The 17446-nt window shown below is 46.0% G+C and overlaps 1 protein-coding gene across 1 annotated transcript in view; it reads right to left on the bottom strand.

The window, feature by feature from the left end:
• LOC118788758 (thrombospondin type-1 domain-containing protein 7B-like) overlaps nucleotides 1-17446 on the bottom strand; it is a 221818-nt gene that overhangs the window by 107594 nt on the left and 96778 nt on the right. The window lies entirely within an intron of this gene.

The following is a 17446-nucleotide window of genomic DNA, read 5'->3' as shown; positions in this document are numbered from 1 at the left end:
AAAAGGATGCATTCCAGGAAGCCACTAGAGATATAAAAATGTGCTTTCCCAAAAATAATAACAATAATAATGTGAAGAAGAGGAAGACGAAAAAGAGGAAAAAGAGCTTAACATGATGATGGTGCTTATTTGTGCTTGTTTGCAGACAGGTAGTATTGTTGGTCAGGTTCCTCGCCGCAGGGCAGGTCAGGTGTTTGCTGAGTAGTTAAAGCATTTACATCTGGCTGAAAGCTGTGATGCTGCCGGACACAGCGGCTCACTCCCTTCCCCGCATTTCTACACAGCTGCCCTCTTTCCCTTCAGCTTGCGGTGTTTTTCACTGCAGTAATTACTGTGGCTCAGTGGGACAGCAGAGGTTGCTGGTTCAATTCTTAGAGGGGCCACTGCTGCTACACCCCTGAACAAAATGCTTAACCTCAATTTACAGTAAATATTCAGGCATATAACTGGATGACAATAATTTTAAGCTATGCAAGTTGCTCTAAATAGGAGTGCCTGCTAAGAAACCATGATGTACAACAGCTGAGTTGGCTAATTGCTTGCAAGTAAAATATCACCAATATCTGTTGGCCACTTTGACTAATTAGTAGGTTATTCTCTCAGTTCAGTAAATGACTCAGCAGGCCAGCGCAGACAGCACAGGTGACGAATGATTCAGAGGCTTCCTTCTGAGGCCTGCCTTTCACACACAGCTCAGAGCTGCTGCAGTGATTTGTGTCTGTCACCTGTGTACCGTGGACCGTCCAGATTGAGTACACACCCCCCAAGGCCAATGCAGTTTGCAGGATTCGCCAGGTCAGCTCCATGGCCCCCGTACACACAGTCCAGGTGGGTGATATAACCGGAACTCCACACTCTTGACCCTGCAGCATTACACACCACCACGGCATCAACTCCTTTTTTTCCAAATGTACCAAAAAAAACCCACGTGACCCCCTGCTGAGAACTCCTGGCCACGTGGCACAGCTGGTACTCATGAAAGAATGCGTTATGGATAAGCGCCCTGAACGAGCCTCAAGGCTAAACATGCCAATCTGGGAGTGCTGGAGGTGTGTGTTTATAACAAACTGAACACACTCTCAGTGAGGCCACCGAAACTCTGCCTCACTGTCTGTCTGGGAGCACTGAGGTGTGTGTTTTTAACCTGAATGCTCTCTCACTGAGGCCACCGAAACTCTGCCTCACTGTCTGTCTGGGAGTGCTGGAGGTGTGTGTTTACCAGGCGTCCAATAAAACCGCCTGTTTGCAGCTGCAAAACGCTGGGTTTTTCAGCGATGCAAGAGTCTCATGGGTTGGTTAAATGAGAGCAATAAATTCCAATAAAGCATCTGGTTGGTCTTTCCCTCGTTTCCATTTCCGAAAAAGGCTTTCATTTTGCAATACTTAAAATACTTGTAACAGAACTGCTCAAAACCTCCAACTGAACACATTAATGCGAAACATAATTTTAAGGTCCGCTTTTTCAGAAAACGGCCGAAGGTGCCCTTGAAGGGGGAATCTCTCTGGAATATTAATATTCCTGATGCACTTTCCGTGGATTAATGCTCCTGTATGCAGCATTAACATTTTCCCACAGCGCCGGGACCCTTTCCAGCAGCATGCAGAGAGGTGACACACGGGCCACACGCGGGAGGACACACGGGCCACTTCATTAGTATCTGCAGCGGCACGTCTTCAGCGCATTCAGAGTGTTTCTCACTCCCTGACCTCTAACTACACGCAGACGCGCAGACGGTGTCAGTGCTTTAAGAGCCCTTGGCTCCTAGCCTTTTCTGCTCAGATCTCCAGCGTCTCCCAGTCAGTCTCTGTGCTCTTATCTGCAGGAAATGTTTGGCGTTGCTGGTGATAAGACAGACGTTTAATCTTTGCAGCTTTACCCCGGCAGATCGGGGAGCTGCCTCACAGTGCCCACCGCACTGAGTGCTTTCCCTTCTCCTCACACACACACACACACACACACACACACACACACACACACACACACACACATTCACACACACACACATTCACACAGCAAAAACCCTGCAAATACACTCCTCAGTGATAAGGATTCTAAATGCCAGCCTCGGTATCCTTCATAAGAGATATCATGGACAACTGGTATATTTGAAAAACGGAAAAGCAGACATAGCAATCTAAGGGACATTTTGAACGCTTTTGGTGCTAGCAGCTTTCTGTGATTAAAAGACTGAATGCACATTGAAAACAGTCACTGATCTAATGTCTTTGGACTGTGAACTCAAGGGCTGTGTGATTAACCTCCTGCAGACCCTGCAATTGTACCTCCAAGTGAATCCAGAATGAGACCCTGCAGTAACACCCCTGTGTGAATCCTGGATGAGACCCTGTCATTGCACTCTTGAGTGAATTACAGGTGAGACCCTGCAGTTATACCTTACTTCATTCTCTCCAGTAAAAATGAATGTGGCTAAAGAGGAAGCAGAATTTGAGTGGAGTAAAGCTGTAAGATGTCTCAGAAAGGGTGTCTAGTGAGCAGATAAATAATACAATTATTTCTCTCCACTCAGTGGGAATGTGACAGGTAGATAGTGATGTCTTGTCTCCTGCAGGGAAGAGGCCCTTAAGGGGCGAGCGGTCCAGCCCCCTGGCCGTGTAATACAGCACTAATTGCCGCATACAGTGAGATATGCAGAGAGTCACCAGACTGAGGTGTGAGGAGGACAGTGCTGAAAACTTCATTATAAAGGAACCAAGCTGCCAGTCCGCACACCGGAGCCTTGAAAGAGAAAAACATTTGAAGACAAAGGGAAAACCTCTGAGCCAGATATTTCCGTAGTGAGAACGACTTCCTGATGGAAACAGAGTATTTCTTCCAACAGTCAGGACTGATTTGTTCTTACTTCAAAGTATTTTTGTTTGATTTTCTTTCCTCCTGCCTAGGCAATTGTTAACTCTCTTTTCCAGCAAGCTGCAGAGACAGTTCTGAGCATTTTTGCTTTTCCAAATATCTAGCTAGAAGTCATAAGAGAGGCAACTGATTACCATACAAGCACCTGCTTTTTCAGTCAATAGAACATTATTTACCGAAATTGAGACACTAAATGTATGAAATGTGTAATGCAGCTGTAGAAGGCCATCCAGGGGAGACTGTCTGAGGGTCAATGCCCCTACCTCCCCTCCCGGTTCGCCCTGCTGGCTGCTGGGCTCAGCAGCACTGTGGTATAAATGGCTCTCATTGGCTGCTGTCTTGGCCCTGCTGACAGCTGATTGGCTGACTGTAGGAGGCTGTCATTACACCCTTTCCCTCACCGCTATGCGTGGCCCCACAAGTCTGTGTGTAGGTCAGCTCCTCGTGACCCCATCTGCTGGAGGTCTGCATGAGCACAGGCGACACCCCTCCTGACAGGCGACACCCCTCCTGATCACAGAGCCTTATCTGAAGAGCACCTGCACTCGCACACAAACATTTTCAGGGCTAGTTAGCACCAGCGCGTGGAGATTAGACAGCCAGCACTGAACAGCAAAGTCAGAGCTCGATGGCCTCGCTCTGAGGAGTTTAGCACTGTCTCTTTCATCTCAGTGAACATGTGCTTACGAACTGGAATAAGCGTTTGTGTGAATGCATGGCTGCTCTCCACGGCTTTGATCACGTTAGCATCTCTCTGCTGTCCGTTTCTCTGCTCATGAGCGTGTGCTCCGACCATCTCCTCCCGAGACTGATACCTGCGTGTGTGAGAAGCTGAATTCACAGGTTGCGCTCACTGTGTCCAAGTACCAAATCTACATATTCACGGCAGCCTGCTCTAAAGGACCCAGAAATACCCAAACCTACACATTCTGCACATGCAAACATCTAACGTTCACAAGTGCATGATACAACCCACAGTTGTCCTGGAAACTGCCCTCATGTTAAAGTCACACTGCTGAGGTAAGAGGCTGTACCTCATGAGTATGCATGTACGTGTGTGTGTGTGTGTGTGTGGGCATGTGTGTGTGCGCGTATGTGTGTGGGTGTGTGTGTGCGTGTGCGCGTGCGTGTGTATGTGTGTGGGCACGTGTGTGTGCGCGTGCGTATGGGTGTGCGTGTGGGCGTGTGTGTGTGTGTGTGCATGCATGTGTATGTGTGTGGCCATGTGTGTGTAGTCTCTCACACCAAGGACTCCCGTATTAGAAATGGCATTCTAACATATGAGCTCCAGAGTACCATATAACAGTATGGCAGTCAGGGTCAGGAAGAACTCCCTGCTGCAGCACTTCTGGTGTAGCCCTGGGCATGGACACTTCACTGGAACTGCCTCAGTAAATGCCATGTCTACATGGAAGAGATGTACATAAGTAAGCTGTATACATCACTGTGGATCAGGGTATCAGCTATGCCGCTCTAATGTGACCTAATAATAGAGAGAACACCCTACCAGCCCTGTACTGCCAGTAACCGAGCCGCAGTGTTGCTGACACGTACCCTAAAGAGCCCCACACTGCACAGCTGCACAGCCATGAAGCTGCCCCGCTCTGAGACTGCACAGCCATGAAGCTGCCCCGCTCTGAGACTGCACAGCCATGAAGCTGCCCCGCTCTGAGACTGCACAGCCATGAAGCTGCCCCGCTCTGAGACTGCACAGCCATGAAGCTGCCCCGCTCTGAGACTGCACAGCCATGAAGCTGCCCTGCTCTGAGACTGCACAGCTCCCACCTCTGCCGCACTCAAACGTTAATGCTGTTTACCTGTCAGTGGATAGTGTTACACACGGCATCACAGCCCTGTGCATATCAGGAGCTGTTTTCTCAGAGAAAAATAGCAAGACTGGATTTGCATCTTCATTCCCGATGTTGCAGCTGTCTTCACCTTACCTTCTGTACCTGCATCTCCAAACGGTACATTTTGTCTGGAAAGTCTTTTCAGCTTCATCTAACATTCCTCTGATTGCGAATCTGATCTAAAAGAATCTGAGCGCTGAGATACACTTCCATTCCAGATCTGGAAGATATTTAACAGTGGGTTCTTTAACGCGATAAACATATCTCTCCAAACAGCCACAGCAAAGACACTGTTCACAGGTCACTTTCTGCTCCATCATTTCTTATGAGATAAAAATGTTTACTAATATGACTAAACAATATCAAAAATTTCTTTTGGGCTCTGTTCAAATAACTCTCCCAGTATATAATGTCTCCCTGAGAAAAGCAGGATTCCTGCCAGGCTGCAGCACGCTGTGTCATATGGCATTTCATTTCAGAAGACACCTGCAGAACCCGCTCGCTTTGCATATGAGAAAAGTGACACCCCCTCAAAGCCTGAGATGACGCTCAGATACGGGAGACAGTCTGAATTCTGACTCCTCACTGAAGTGCTCTCCCAGGGGACGGAGAACCCAGCACTTGGAATTCCTTCTTCAGAGTGTCTCAGGGGACCAGACGTCAGATTTCACGACAGGCTGAGTGAGCTTCCGGCCCAGTGTGACATCAGCGTGTGGGAGGGGCTCAGAACCCGCAGCTGCCTGATCAATGCTGAGAGAGATGGTAACATGCAAGCTCCTATTCCTCCAAGGTCGTTTCAAGGACACTCACATACTTATCACTGGCACCAGCACAAGCACTCCAGTATGCAAAACGACATCAGGGATCCGGCCACGAGCGCAGGGATCAGGCTCCGAGCACACTGTTGGGCTTCTGGATATATGCTAATGAGGTGGTTCAGGAAGAGCGGGATTGATTTTGTTTGAACCATCAATTTAGGATGAACAGTCGTTCTTAAAAATGGCTGTCAGACAGATTTCGGCGAGACTGCACTTTAACGAGCGGAGGCACAGCCGAGACTCTCACACTCTTTTGCAAGCTGTCTACAGGGATCGAAAGTTGACAAGATCCGGAGTTTTGAAAGGCCTATGGAGTGAAACCATGGCAACACACTCATCCACTACACTGACTGGGTATGGTGTTCCCTCCATCATCGGAGAGAAGCACTGCATTTGGGAAAAGAAAACGGCTAGAAAGTGAGCAGTGAAGTCTGTACTGAAAAATGGATTTGTGATGGAATTCTGCCATCTCTCAAAGCCAGGAGCTTCAAGTGTCTACAGATGACCCATGTGGACAGACAGACACACAGACACACAGATGGACGGACACACAGACAGACAGACGGACAGACACACAGACGGACGGACAGACAGAGACACAGAGGAGAGCAGACAGTTTTCACTGCTTTCACTGGCATCCTGTTCAGGTGAAGTCACTGAGGTGAAATATTGGCCACAAATTTGCTGGAAAAGCCATGCAGCAGTAACTCATGCAGCCTAATGGGTCTAGTGTAGCATCATTATCCAGCAGCCTTCTGTCTGCAGAAGTGAGCTCCTCAGACTGGCCTGTAGTGAGCTCCTCAGCTCCTCAGACTGGCCTGTAGTGAGCTCCTCAGACTGGCCTGTAGTGAGCTCCTCAGCTCCTCAGACTGGTCTGTAGTGAGCTCCTCAGACTGGTCTGTAGTGAGCTCCTCAGCTCCTCAGACTGGCCTGTAGTGAGCTCCTCAGACTGGCCTGTAGTGAGCTCCTCAGACTGGTCTGTGGTAAGCTCCTCAGACTGGCCTGTAGTGAGCTCCTCAGCTCCTCAGACTGGCCTGTAGTGAGCTCCTCAGACTGGCCTGTAGTGAGCTCCTCAGACTGGCCTGTAGTGAGCTCCTCAGACTGGCCTGTAGTGAGCTCCTCAGCTCCTCAGACTGGTCTGTGGTGAGCTCCTCAGACTGGCCTGTAGTGAGCTCCTCAGCTCCTCAGACTGGCCTGTAGTGAGCTCCTCAGACTGGCCTGTAGTGAGCTCCTCAGACTGGCCTGTAGTGAGCTCCTCAGACTGGCCTGTAGTGAGCTCCTCAGCTCCTCAGACTGGTCTGTGGTGAGCTCCTCAGACTGGCCTGTAGTGAGCTCCTCAGCTCCTCAGACTGGCCTGTAGTGAGCTCCTCAGCTCCTCAGACTGGCCCCTAGTTTGTCCTCTGCTTCATACTTACAAAATGTGATATTCTGTGTCTGACTGTAGTTCATTTCCAATCCTTACTACTTTTCCAAGTTAAATGAAAGTAAGAATGTCTAAACATAAATTATTGAATAACTTCTAGAAAGACACGGCTTTACTCACACTAAAAGCACCTGACAGCAGGGTGCTGGCTGACTGTCTGCCAGCAGGTGCTCTCCCTAGAATCCGTTCAGCAGAGCAGCCACTCCAGCCTCCAAATGCTCACTATTCCCACCCCTGATATCGGTGGCCATGATCCTGTTGACTACTGCAGTCTAAAAGCAAGACCTGAACCAAAAGTAAATATACTCTGTGTATATTTATCTCTTTTCCTTATTTACAGTTATATTTAATTGCCAAAGAAATATTCTTATCTAAAGCCTGTGTGTTTAAGTACAATTCTCTGGGGTAATGTTCTCTGGGTAAGTTGTTAATTGCAGTTATATATTTTTAGCTTCAAATCAATGCACAACATTGAATTTCCCACTCTCCATCAACACAGTAGCAATTAGGCAGGGTCCTAGCGAGGGTACCATGGAGACACATGGGGGGGGCTGATTGGAGTGCTTATACCAAGGATGGGGAAAACAAATAAAGCTGAATCTCTTCTTCCTCAAGACCAGACAGCAGTGGCAGAGACAACCAGCCCCCCTCTGATTCCCTCATTCACACACCGCGCAACACACTTACACACACCACGCAACACACTTACACACACCGCGCAACCCACTTACACACACCACACAACACACTTACACACACTGCGCAACACGCTTACACACAACACACTTACACAGACCACGCAACACACTTACACACACCGCACAACCACACACCGCGCAACACACTTACACACACCGCGCAACACATACACACACCGCACAACACACTTACACACACCGCACAACACACTTACACACACTGCAATAAACAGAACACACTACAACACCCTGAAATGAACAGGAGACACACACACTGCAGAACACATTTACACACAATCAAATGCACACAACACATTGAAACACCCTGAAACAGACGTAAACTAATATTAGGCCACAGTCTGTGGCATTGCAGGTTGGAGAGAAAACTGCGATCGATGGCTGGGAGCTATCGATAGTCAGAATGGTGGAGTAGCTGCTGGGCCCTCAGCTGAGTACCACTCCACCCGGGTTACCCTGCAAAGCTGGAACAAAGCACGGGTGAAGCGCCCTCAGTAATGAAGCTCTTATTGATTTCCCATTCTCAGGAATCAGTACCTCAGCTCCAGCTCTCCTGCCTAAAACTTCTCACATTTAATTTGTGCATCGTCTGCGGGGAGACTTTATCAGATAAACCTCCAGAGGCTCCTGAGAGAATGTGTCTCTGCAGCTCCGACAAGCACACAATAATTGCGTGTGGCAAAATCAAAAAACTCAGACAAAAAATGAGATGCAGACCCTGCATTTAGACACAGTTCTCTGCCAGTACAGGTCCAGCTTGTGCACTGTCTGTAATGCTCTTAAAACCAGGACTCTGCAATGGTAATTTAATAACCAACGGCGAGCAGCCACTCCACGGCACACCCAGCCAGGGAAGCACAGAGCCGGGGCCTGACAGTTAGGCTGCCTGAGCAAATGTCACCGTGTGCCTGGAGTCAAAGCACAAGCAGATTTTCAGCAGAAATGCCTGGTTTTGCTGTGATGTGGATCGGTGGCTGGGATGTTCCAGCCCCGGGCAGCGGTGGCTGGGATGTTCCTGCCCCGGGCAGCGATGGCTGGGATGTTCCAGCCCCGGGCAGTGGTGGCTGGGATGTTCCTGCCCCGGGCAGCGGTGGCTGGGATGTTCCAGCCCCGAGCAGCGGTGGCGGGGGGTTCTGCTTATGCCTTAGCTCATATTTATTTAAGCGAAGTCCTTATATGGATAGGAAGTGAGCTCACCTGATGTTCCACAGGTAAAGCAGGTGGTAATTGAAAGGTGAATCTTAACCCCCGAAAGACATCAGACCTCAGGGATAGGAGATGATCAGCCTATAGCTGTTCTGTCCTCAGACCATGGCTTCAGAGATGAGCTCATTACTGTCTCACATCAGCTACGCTCATCTGCCCATGGGACTGAGTCTGGTAAGCCATGGCTTGCTTGCATGGGAACATGCATGCACTGATGCCGGCATTACAGTGCACCTTAAGAAACGGTGCAAATCCAAGCACATCTGTGGAAAAAAGAGAAGCATGCCAGTTCACTCTTCGGCACAGAGACTGATTTCAGAGCTCCTGTTTCTGATGTGGAAATCAGAGCCCAGTCCAGGAGCACTTCAGAAACCGAAGTCATCACTTCTGCGAGTTGTGGCTTCTGCTGTTTTACCATGAATTTACAGCCCCTTGATGCCGCAGGTTAACAGTTTTACGGCAGAACTATTTTAGCCACAGGCTGCATCAATAAATTTGTCGCTTTAAAAAAGAAAATAGAAAAAACTCTTTTGATGTACAGTACCAAACTTCTCCAATTTAAGCTAGCTGATTCACAACCCAAGGGTAAAGCAGTATGTTTCTCTGACGTTTGGAAAAGGGGCTGTAAAAACACAGGGCTGATAATCTTAATGTAAGCATCCCAGCATGAGAAAGAGGCATTTTGGAGGAAGATGAAACATTTTAATGATGATGAAAAGTGACTGCATTTCTGAGGTACAACCTGCCACAACTGAACAGAATTCCTTTGCATGCAGAGCTTCATATGAAGATCTAGACAAGCAAGGAAATTAAATCCAATTTAAAATGCTCTCTGTTTTTCAAGATATCTTCCCTCTCCTCCACCAACGCTCAGGAGTTTGACCAGGCATACATGAATTCCAAGAGCGGTTAAAGCCTCAAGGTGCTACAAGCATACTATGAATAAAAGAATCTGAGGAATTCAGAAACACCATCAAGATTTGACGCAAGGAATTCACAGCTGTCAAACTGAGCTGACAGATAATACTGCTAGCCTGAGCAGCTAGAGTGAATACATTTCAACCTTAAACCTAAAAGGTAATTTCATTCTGAACTGTTCTGAACACCTGTATCTCTTTCCCCAGCCCTCAGAGCAAAAGAAGCCCTGTTTCTGAAGCTGCCCTGGAAGTGCTGTGAGATTTGAGTCTCCTCTGGAGCTCTCTGCCGCCCACGGTATCGATGTGTCGTTAATCTGATCTGGGTCCATGTCTGACTGTAATAATGAAATCACTGTAAGGCCTCAGAAAGCCAGCTCAACAAAAACTGAATCAATGACAGACGCAGCATGGTCGAGGGTAAATAAACCCCACGGGTGGTAGTATATATGTAATATATTCCTCTTTTGGGCTGCATTTTGGCAGTAATACAGGGATGGGAAGTTTTCAGATATTAGGATGCCGCAAAAGAAAGGATCGATACTCTGGAGCCAATATGGGCAAGGAGACTTCATGTGAGGCCCCAATGGGTAAGGATCAGTTTCTCTAGGCAAACGCGATGGTAACTGATCTTAACACAGTATCACACTCTTTCAAGTTCATGCTAAATCATTAATGCCAGGCATATTGAGCCACACCTCTGAAGTGATTTATTACTGATATTTTACCAGAGTAAGAAATTTAATATGAAACAAACAGCAGATTATTCCACCACATTTTCGATTAAGATGGATGGTAAAATTAAACTCTACTTAAGTATACTGTACAGTTACACATTCACAACCTTTATATAAAACTCTTGTATGTTGAGTGCAAGGTTGTGAGATTGGAAGAGGGCAAGGGTTATCCAGATAACACATACAAACACAAAAACCCAAAGTTCCTGTCAGAATCAACTGATCTGAGACCTGTGCTGGCAGGGCCTTCCTTTTCACTCTTCTCTGAAAGACATTTCACAGAAAACTCACCAGTGTTAGTCATTCATTAATAGCTGCTGCTGGGTAGGTAGGAAGCGAATGGCTTTTCACCACTCAACACTCTACATATGGCTAATGTAACCACCACAGAAATGTACAACAAGCAAAGACTATCTGTGTTGTCAACTTTGCTAAAAATAATTCAAATTAATGACATCATTAATTGTGAGTCTCCAATTTTCATCATCTAGAATGTCCCTGTGGCTATTTTTGTTTGGAACTGGAAAGGAAGATTTGCAGAACAGGCATGCAATTAGAAAGGCTAATGACACCTCTCCTTTACTAAGCAAACAAATTGGTACATGAAAATAACTATGATACTAGGCACAGAAAATGATAACATCATAATGACATGAGGAATATCCAGTAAGACAAGGCACAGATGGACCAAAAGGCTGACTATTGAAAAAGAGTTTTAGTTGGTTTACATACCCTTAATGCCCATCTCAACAGGGGCTTTCCACTCATCCGAATCTGAGGGGTGGGGGGGTGGGGGTGTCTGATGGACATTTTACAATCATACTCTTCTGTAGTGTCATTTCCCTGATTGAAGCGTAGATTGATGTCTTGTATGAGTCAAATCTTACTACAAGATTGTGAGAAATTGACTGTAATTTTCATCATAATTCTTGTCGCTGTCAGCTGTGATCAACTGTCTCAATTACTTCACCCGTAAATTAAGTATGGTACTTGATGAAACTGTTATAAATGTTTCCTTGCCTTCTAAAGATACCGATCGAGGCAATTATGGGTGCAACTTATCAACAGTCAGTGTTTTTGTATGCTTTGACATCAAAAACAATGTGTTGTGTCGGCTGGGTGAATTCAAGGATACAGGGCATTCAGTAACAACTTTGAGTCTATCCACACAGATCATTCATGAAACATTTGTAAGTAGTACATAATGTAACAGCCACACAGAGCACAATTAAAGCTTTACAATGTTTGACATAGCTCTGCATACTTCTGCTAAGACACACCGTAAAGTGCTATGCCACAGCACGAGCTGGATAAAGCTATGTCAGGCTGTATAATGCTGTATAATGCTTTATAATGCTGTATAATGCTTTATAATGCTGTATAATGCTCTATAATGCTGTATAATGCTTTATAATGCTCTATAATGCTCTATAATGCTGTATAATGCTTTATAATGCTCTATAATGCTGTATAATGGTGTATAATGCTTTATAATGCTCTATAATGCTCTATAATGCTCTATAATGTTGTATAATGCTCTATAATGCTGTATAATGCTTTACGCAAGTGCTCCCAGGCAGCTCAGAGGCCTCAGTTCTCCCAGACTGTGCAGGCTGTTGCAATAAGCAGCACTGTAATGACATCACCGGGCATTCCAGACTGGGAGAAAGGGGAAAAGCACTGGGCATTCTAAATAAAAATAATTATAATAAACAATGCTCTGTGTGGCTGTTATGTCAAGTTTATGTTGTGTTTATTACTGTTTCATGAATGAATGTATATTGCTAGACTTGATGTAAATCATTAATCAGAATATTAAAACGTTATGTTTTCTTTACCTGGAAACTTTACTGCAGACTGTGTGTGTGTGAATAAGAGGTAAAAGCTGGGATAATTAGAGGGAGAGAGAGTGAGGCAGTGATGTGGGGTAGCATGGGAGCCTCTCCAACTCCGGCTCCTTCACCAACACAATTAATTGGATTCTTCTCTTTTTCCCCAGCAGACAGCAGGCCAGGATTGAGCCGAGTGTAATTCGGTGGGCAGTCGGCTGCTCCTGGTAGCAAACAGACAGGGCAGCCAGACTGTGACCGGGACCAGACCCCAAGGACAGGGCGAGAGACGAACGCTCTGGGTTTACAGCCGCTGTCCAGGGAACAGGCGTCGGCACCCGTGTCTGGCACTCTCGCCTTCACGCATTTTACACACAGTAGCAATTCACACCCACAGCAGGTTACACAGGGTTTAACCAATCACGGCCCCCCCTGCGGGATCACAGCTGTCATCCGTGTTTGATTGACAGCCACAACATGGTAAAAGCAACAGAATAATTATAACAGCAAAGGGCTGGGCTGTCATGTGAGAGGCCAGGCTGGAAATGAATGACATGAAACTGAAAATGTAATTAATGAAAGGTCTTCGGACAGAGATGGGACATGTTACACAACACACAAAAGTGAAAATTGCTCTGGGCATAAAAGCCTTCTTAACACGAAAGCTGACTCATAACCATTTCAAAAGCACAGTGAGACACGTACTTTTATTACACTAAAGCTGTTGACTGCCACATGACATTTTACACTTCTTCACAACACCTCTGAATGATGTCGCCTGGATGGAGAGCCTGTGTCTGTATGGAATCGGCGGCATTTATATTTACATTGATCTGCACTGCTGTGCTCACACCCTGATAATGGATCAGCCATGAAGAGCCATTCCACTTCATGATGAAATCCCCATGAAATCTGAACGTTTTATCCTTCAGTGGTTTGTGTTCATCCTGAAAACCAAACTAGCATCACACACATCATCTACCACAGATGAGGAGAGAGAAGGAAGAAAGATCTGAAGGGCATCTATGGCCTTTCTCTGAAACATCTATAATTTACAGATACCAGCGCAGATGCCCGTCCAGTGGCATGCCTTCTGTCACAGTTTTGATCATCGCATGTATCTGTGTTTGAAGGGCAGCCAGGCCATATGTGCTTGTGGCCGCTTCCTGTGTGCAGCCGCACATGCGAGCTGGGTGCAGCCGGGTTCAGCCATATGTGAGGCGCTGTGAGAGGCTGCGCTGTGTGGGTGTGAGCTGCAGTCTCTCCGCGTGTCTGCACTGTCACACAGACTGAGGGAGCGCTGCTCTGCTTTCAGCCTCAGGATCTCCGCACAGGCAGACACTGAGGAAGGGCAAAGCCCAGATGAGACCATCGCCTCTCGAGCCAGGGCACAGCCACAGACTCCTGCGCTGCTGCTTATTCTAGTGTCACTGCCAGAGCTCAGCTGACACACAGCCAGTCAAAGCCATTACTGAAGATTAGACACACAGAGTTACTGTGGGAAAAAGGTATTTTCTCTTCCTCTAAACCTCATGCAGATGACGCAGTGTACAGCCTGACCCGAACCCTCCTCTTACAGCTGTGAAAAACGTGGTGTGTTTCTGCTGCAACAGCCTTTATGGAGCCATCAACATTTACAGCTCACGTTTCACAAGGACAGGAAAAAAGCTGTAACAGACTCTGACTTACTGAGACCTTCGCCTGAAGCTTTACAGGAGTGCCCAGGGTGTCTTGGTTTTAGTGTGACTGTAAGCCGTTGTGAATGACAAGAGCAAACATTTGGCGGATGTAAAATGTAACGTTCAAAGGTATTACTGGGAGATTTTATTATTATTATTATTATTATTATATTATCTGAGAGCAGGATCCCGTGCTGTGGATGCAGCTCTTCTCACAGTAACAGCAGTATGGAATGCCTGCTGAAGCTTTCCAGTCAGGATGGCTGAGAGTCTGAGCTTTTACTCCTGATTACTTTTGTTCTGCTGCATTATTTTTTTCCTTCTTCTTTTTTCGTTCTTGTACCCCTATTCATCCTTAAACATGATCAGTGAGCTGACAGCCACAACTGTACTATACGCATCCAAACGCCTGTGGTTACAGATTAATAACAATGCTTTGCAAAGTGCATAATCTGATAAACACACAATCCAGATGCTAGATCTATTACATGGGAGTGCATGCAATTTGTGCAATTTTAGCTAGCTAGCAAGGTCACATATGTACACTGTGTAATGGGACTTACTAATTAACAATGCTGAAGATTAGCTAAGACATTGCCTAACTAGCTAGCTAGCTAATTTACAAAATCCATGTATGTAATGGCAAATAACCACATTCAATACTAAATGCAAGTTGTTTAATGTCAGCTCATAACCAATATCCAAGCTGTGTGTCCCCAGTTCTCACCCCATCTTTACTGTCTCATGTGCACAAGGCACAGACGACCTGCCACCCTAACCCTGAAACCCTGAAACCCTAAAACCCTAAAACCCTGAAACCCTGAAACCCTGCCACCCTAACCCTGAAACCCTGAAACCCTGAAACCCTGAAATCCTGAAACCCTGAAACCCTAAAACCCTGAATCCCTGAAACCCTGAAACCCTGAAACCCTAAAACCCTAAAACCCTGAAACCCTGAAACCCTGAAACCCTAAAACCCTGAAACCCTGAAACCCTGAAACCCTGAAACCCTAAAACCCTGAAACCCTAAAACCCTAAAACCCTGAATCCCTGAATCCCTGAAACCCTAAAACCCTAAAACCCTGAAACCCTGAAACCCTAAAACCCTAAAACCCTGAAACCCTGAAACCCTGAAACCCTAAAACCCTGAAACCCTGAAACCTTGAAACCCTGAAACTCTGAAACCCTGAAACCCCTGAAGCTGGAGTGATCTTTTTGTATTTGCATGTGTGCGTGTGTGTGTGTGCGTGTGTCTGCATGTGTGTGTGTGTGTGTGTTTGCGTGTGTGTGTGTTTGCGTGTGTGTGTGCGTGCATGTGTGTGTGTGCGCATGTCTGCGTGTGTGTGTGTCCGTGTGTGTGTGTATGTGTGTGTGTGTGTGTGCGCGTGTGTGTGTGTGTGCGCGTGTCTGCGCCTGGGAAGATGGACCCCTTCACCTCTCTTCTTTGATATTTTGTTTGGTGAAGTGCTTTTCCCTCCTCACTGTTCAGCATCAGCTCACATAAGTCATCTTTTGCACTGTAAGGATGTCAAAGCCTCACTCCTGTTGTTCCACTTAGATCCCCTTTGAACATATGCCCTTTCAAGTGAAATTAATCAATCTCTTTATCACTCTGGCAGCATACAGAGCTACAATCATTACCCAACCGCAGAGCAGGAAAATGAAAGCACTAATCACACAGGGAGCATGGCTTTAGTCTCCAAAGTTTTATTCAGCTCCGCTGTGCAAACTGGCTCTGTGGCAGGGGTGAACAGATGAGTATCACTGGATAGGAACTCCCGACAACTACAGTTTCTCTCTTTTCATGCTTTGTTGCTTTATTTTATTATATTATTTGTATATTTTCTACCCATACTTTGCGGTCTTCCAATGGAGTGAAAGTCACATTTAAATTGTTCAAATACAACGACTGAGGAAATTGTTGTTTTGAAGTACAATTCCAACTGCCTTTTTCCAGGGGGCCCTGGTTCTAGATGGAAAAAACAGCTTTAACAGTTTTGTCCCTATCATTGCTGAAAGTCAAATGACAAAGCAATTCACACCAAAGCTGTTCACCTGTTTTTGAGCGGTTAAGTGTGGTGACATTGTGATTGCTATTGATGGGATTATACTGTACTCCACTCTGAGCAGACTGAACAAGTGTAGCATTCACACATACACTCCTCTGAGAAACATATCCCTCTGACACAACTAACAGATGGATGTGCAGAATCTGATGCTTCCTCTGTCTCTACAATTTGTAAAATGTGTGGAATACATATGCAATGATAGAAGTACAACATGTATGGAATTACCATGTATGTATGGAAGGAGGACATATGCACTCCATGTATGTAATGGCAGTGTATGTAACGTGCATGGAACATGCACTCCATGTATGTAATGGCAGTGTATGTAACGTGCATGGAATATGCACTCCATGAATTGCACACTTTCTTACATCCATGTGCGCACTCCCTGCTCGTAAATCCACCCAAAGACACGGCAGTAAGTCATTACTGACTGCAGCTCTGAAAATTGGGAAAAGATGACTCTATACATCATTATATGTCATTACAGTCAGAGCTGCAGTACTGTCAGCTCAACTCCGCAGATGGATAATCTTCCAGAAAACATACATGATTATGTTAACAGCCTCGTCTCCTGCTGGGCTACCCACTGCGGCTGACCTTTTTTTTTTCTTCATGTTGTAAAGATTTTAAATTGTGGGAAATGATGCTGTGTGGAGCTACAGGGGGAACCTATAACTCTCACTCCTATGAAGTCAATCCAGTTACATGAAGCAACTTTAATGTCTACATGCTGTGTCCTATATCTGCAGTTGCACAGTGGAAAAATGGTTATTGGGGAAAAGCAAATAATGTGATTTTCCATTTGACATTAACAAGTCACAGATGGATACCAGATTCACCAGATTCAATGGATAATGAAACAGACTCATTTGAAAATAAAAATGAAAAGAGAAAATAAGTGAGTGATATTCAAGAACGGGAATGTGACACCTCTCGCTGAGAATAAGACTGAAACCGCAACTGAAAAGGTCAGGTTACTACCTGCTCCAATTAGCGACCAGGTAAGGAGCACCTTGGCTGTGTCTGAGAGAAACTAAGTCCAGGGAAAGCATGTGATTGGACATGGACAAGGATGAATGAATCAGCTGGTAAAAGTGTGTACTTTGTGTAACTGAACATTTCAAGCATCCTAAACACATCAACTAGACACATCCAAATAACCGCATTCAATACTAAATGATTTCCATTATGCGTGCACGTTACACCATAAATATGAGGTAAATGCTTCTGGAATGCACTCATCTTTAGCGCGGGCTGAGCCTTACAGCCCGGGTTCAGAACAGACTGTATCATCTCCTGACAGTGACCAGGACCCCAGAGGCAGGACAGACCG

The sequence above is a fragment of the Megalops cyprinoides genome, chromosome 14 (genome assembly GCF_013368585.1).
Source record: "Megalops cyprinoides isolate fMegCyp1 chromosome 14, fMegCyp1.pri, whole genome shotgun sequence".
Taxonomy (NCBI): Eukaryota; Metazoa; Chordata; class Actinopteri; order Elopiformes; family Megalopidae; genus Megalops; species Megalops cyprinoides.
This window is presented reverse-complemented; position numbering and strand designations above follow the sequence as displayed.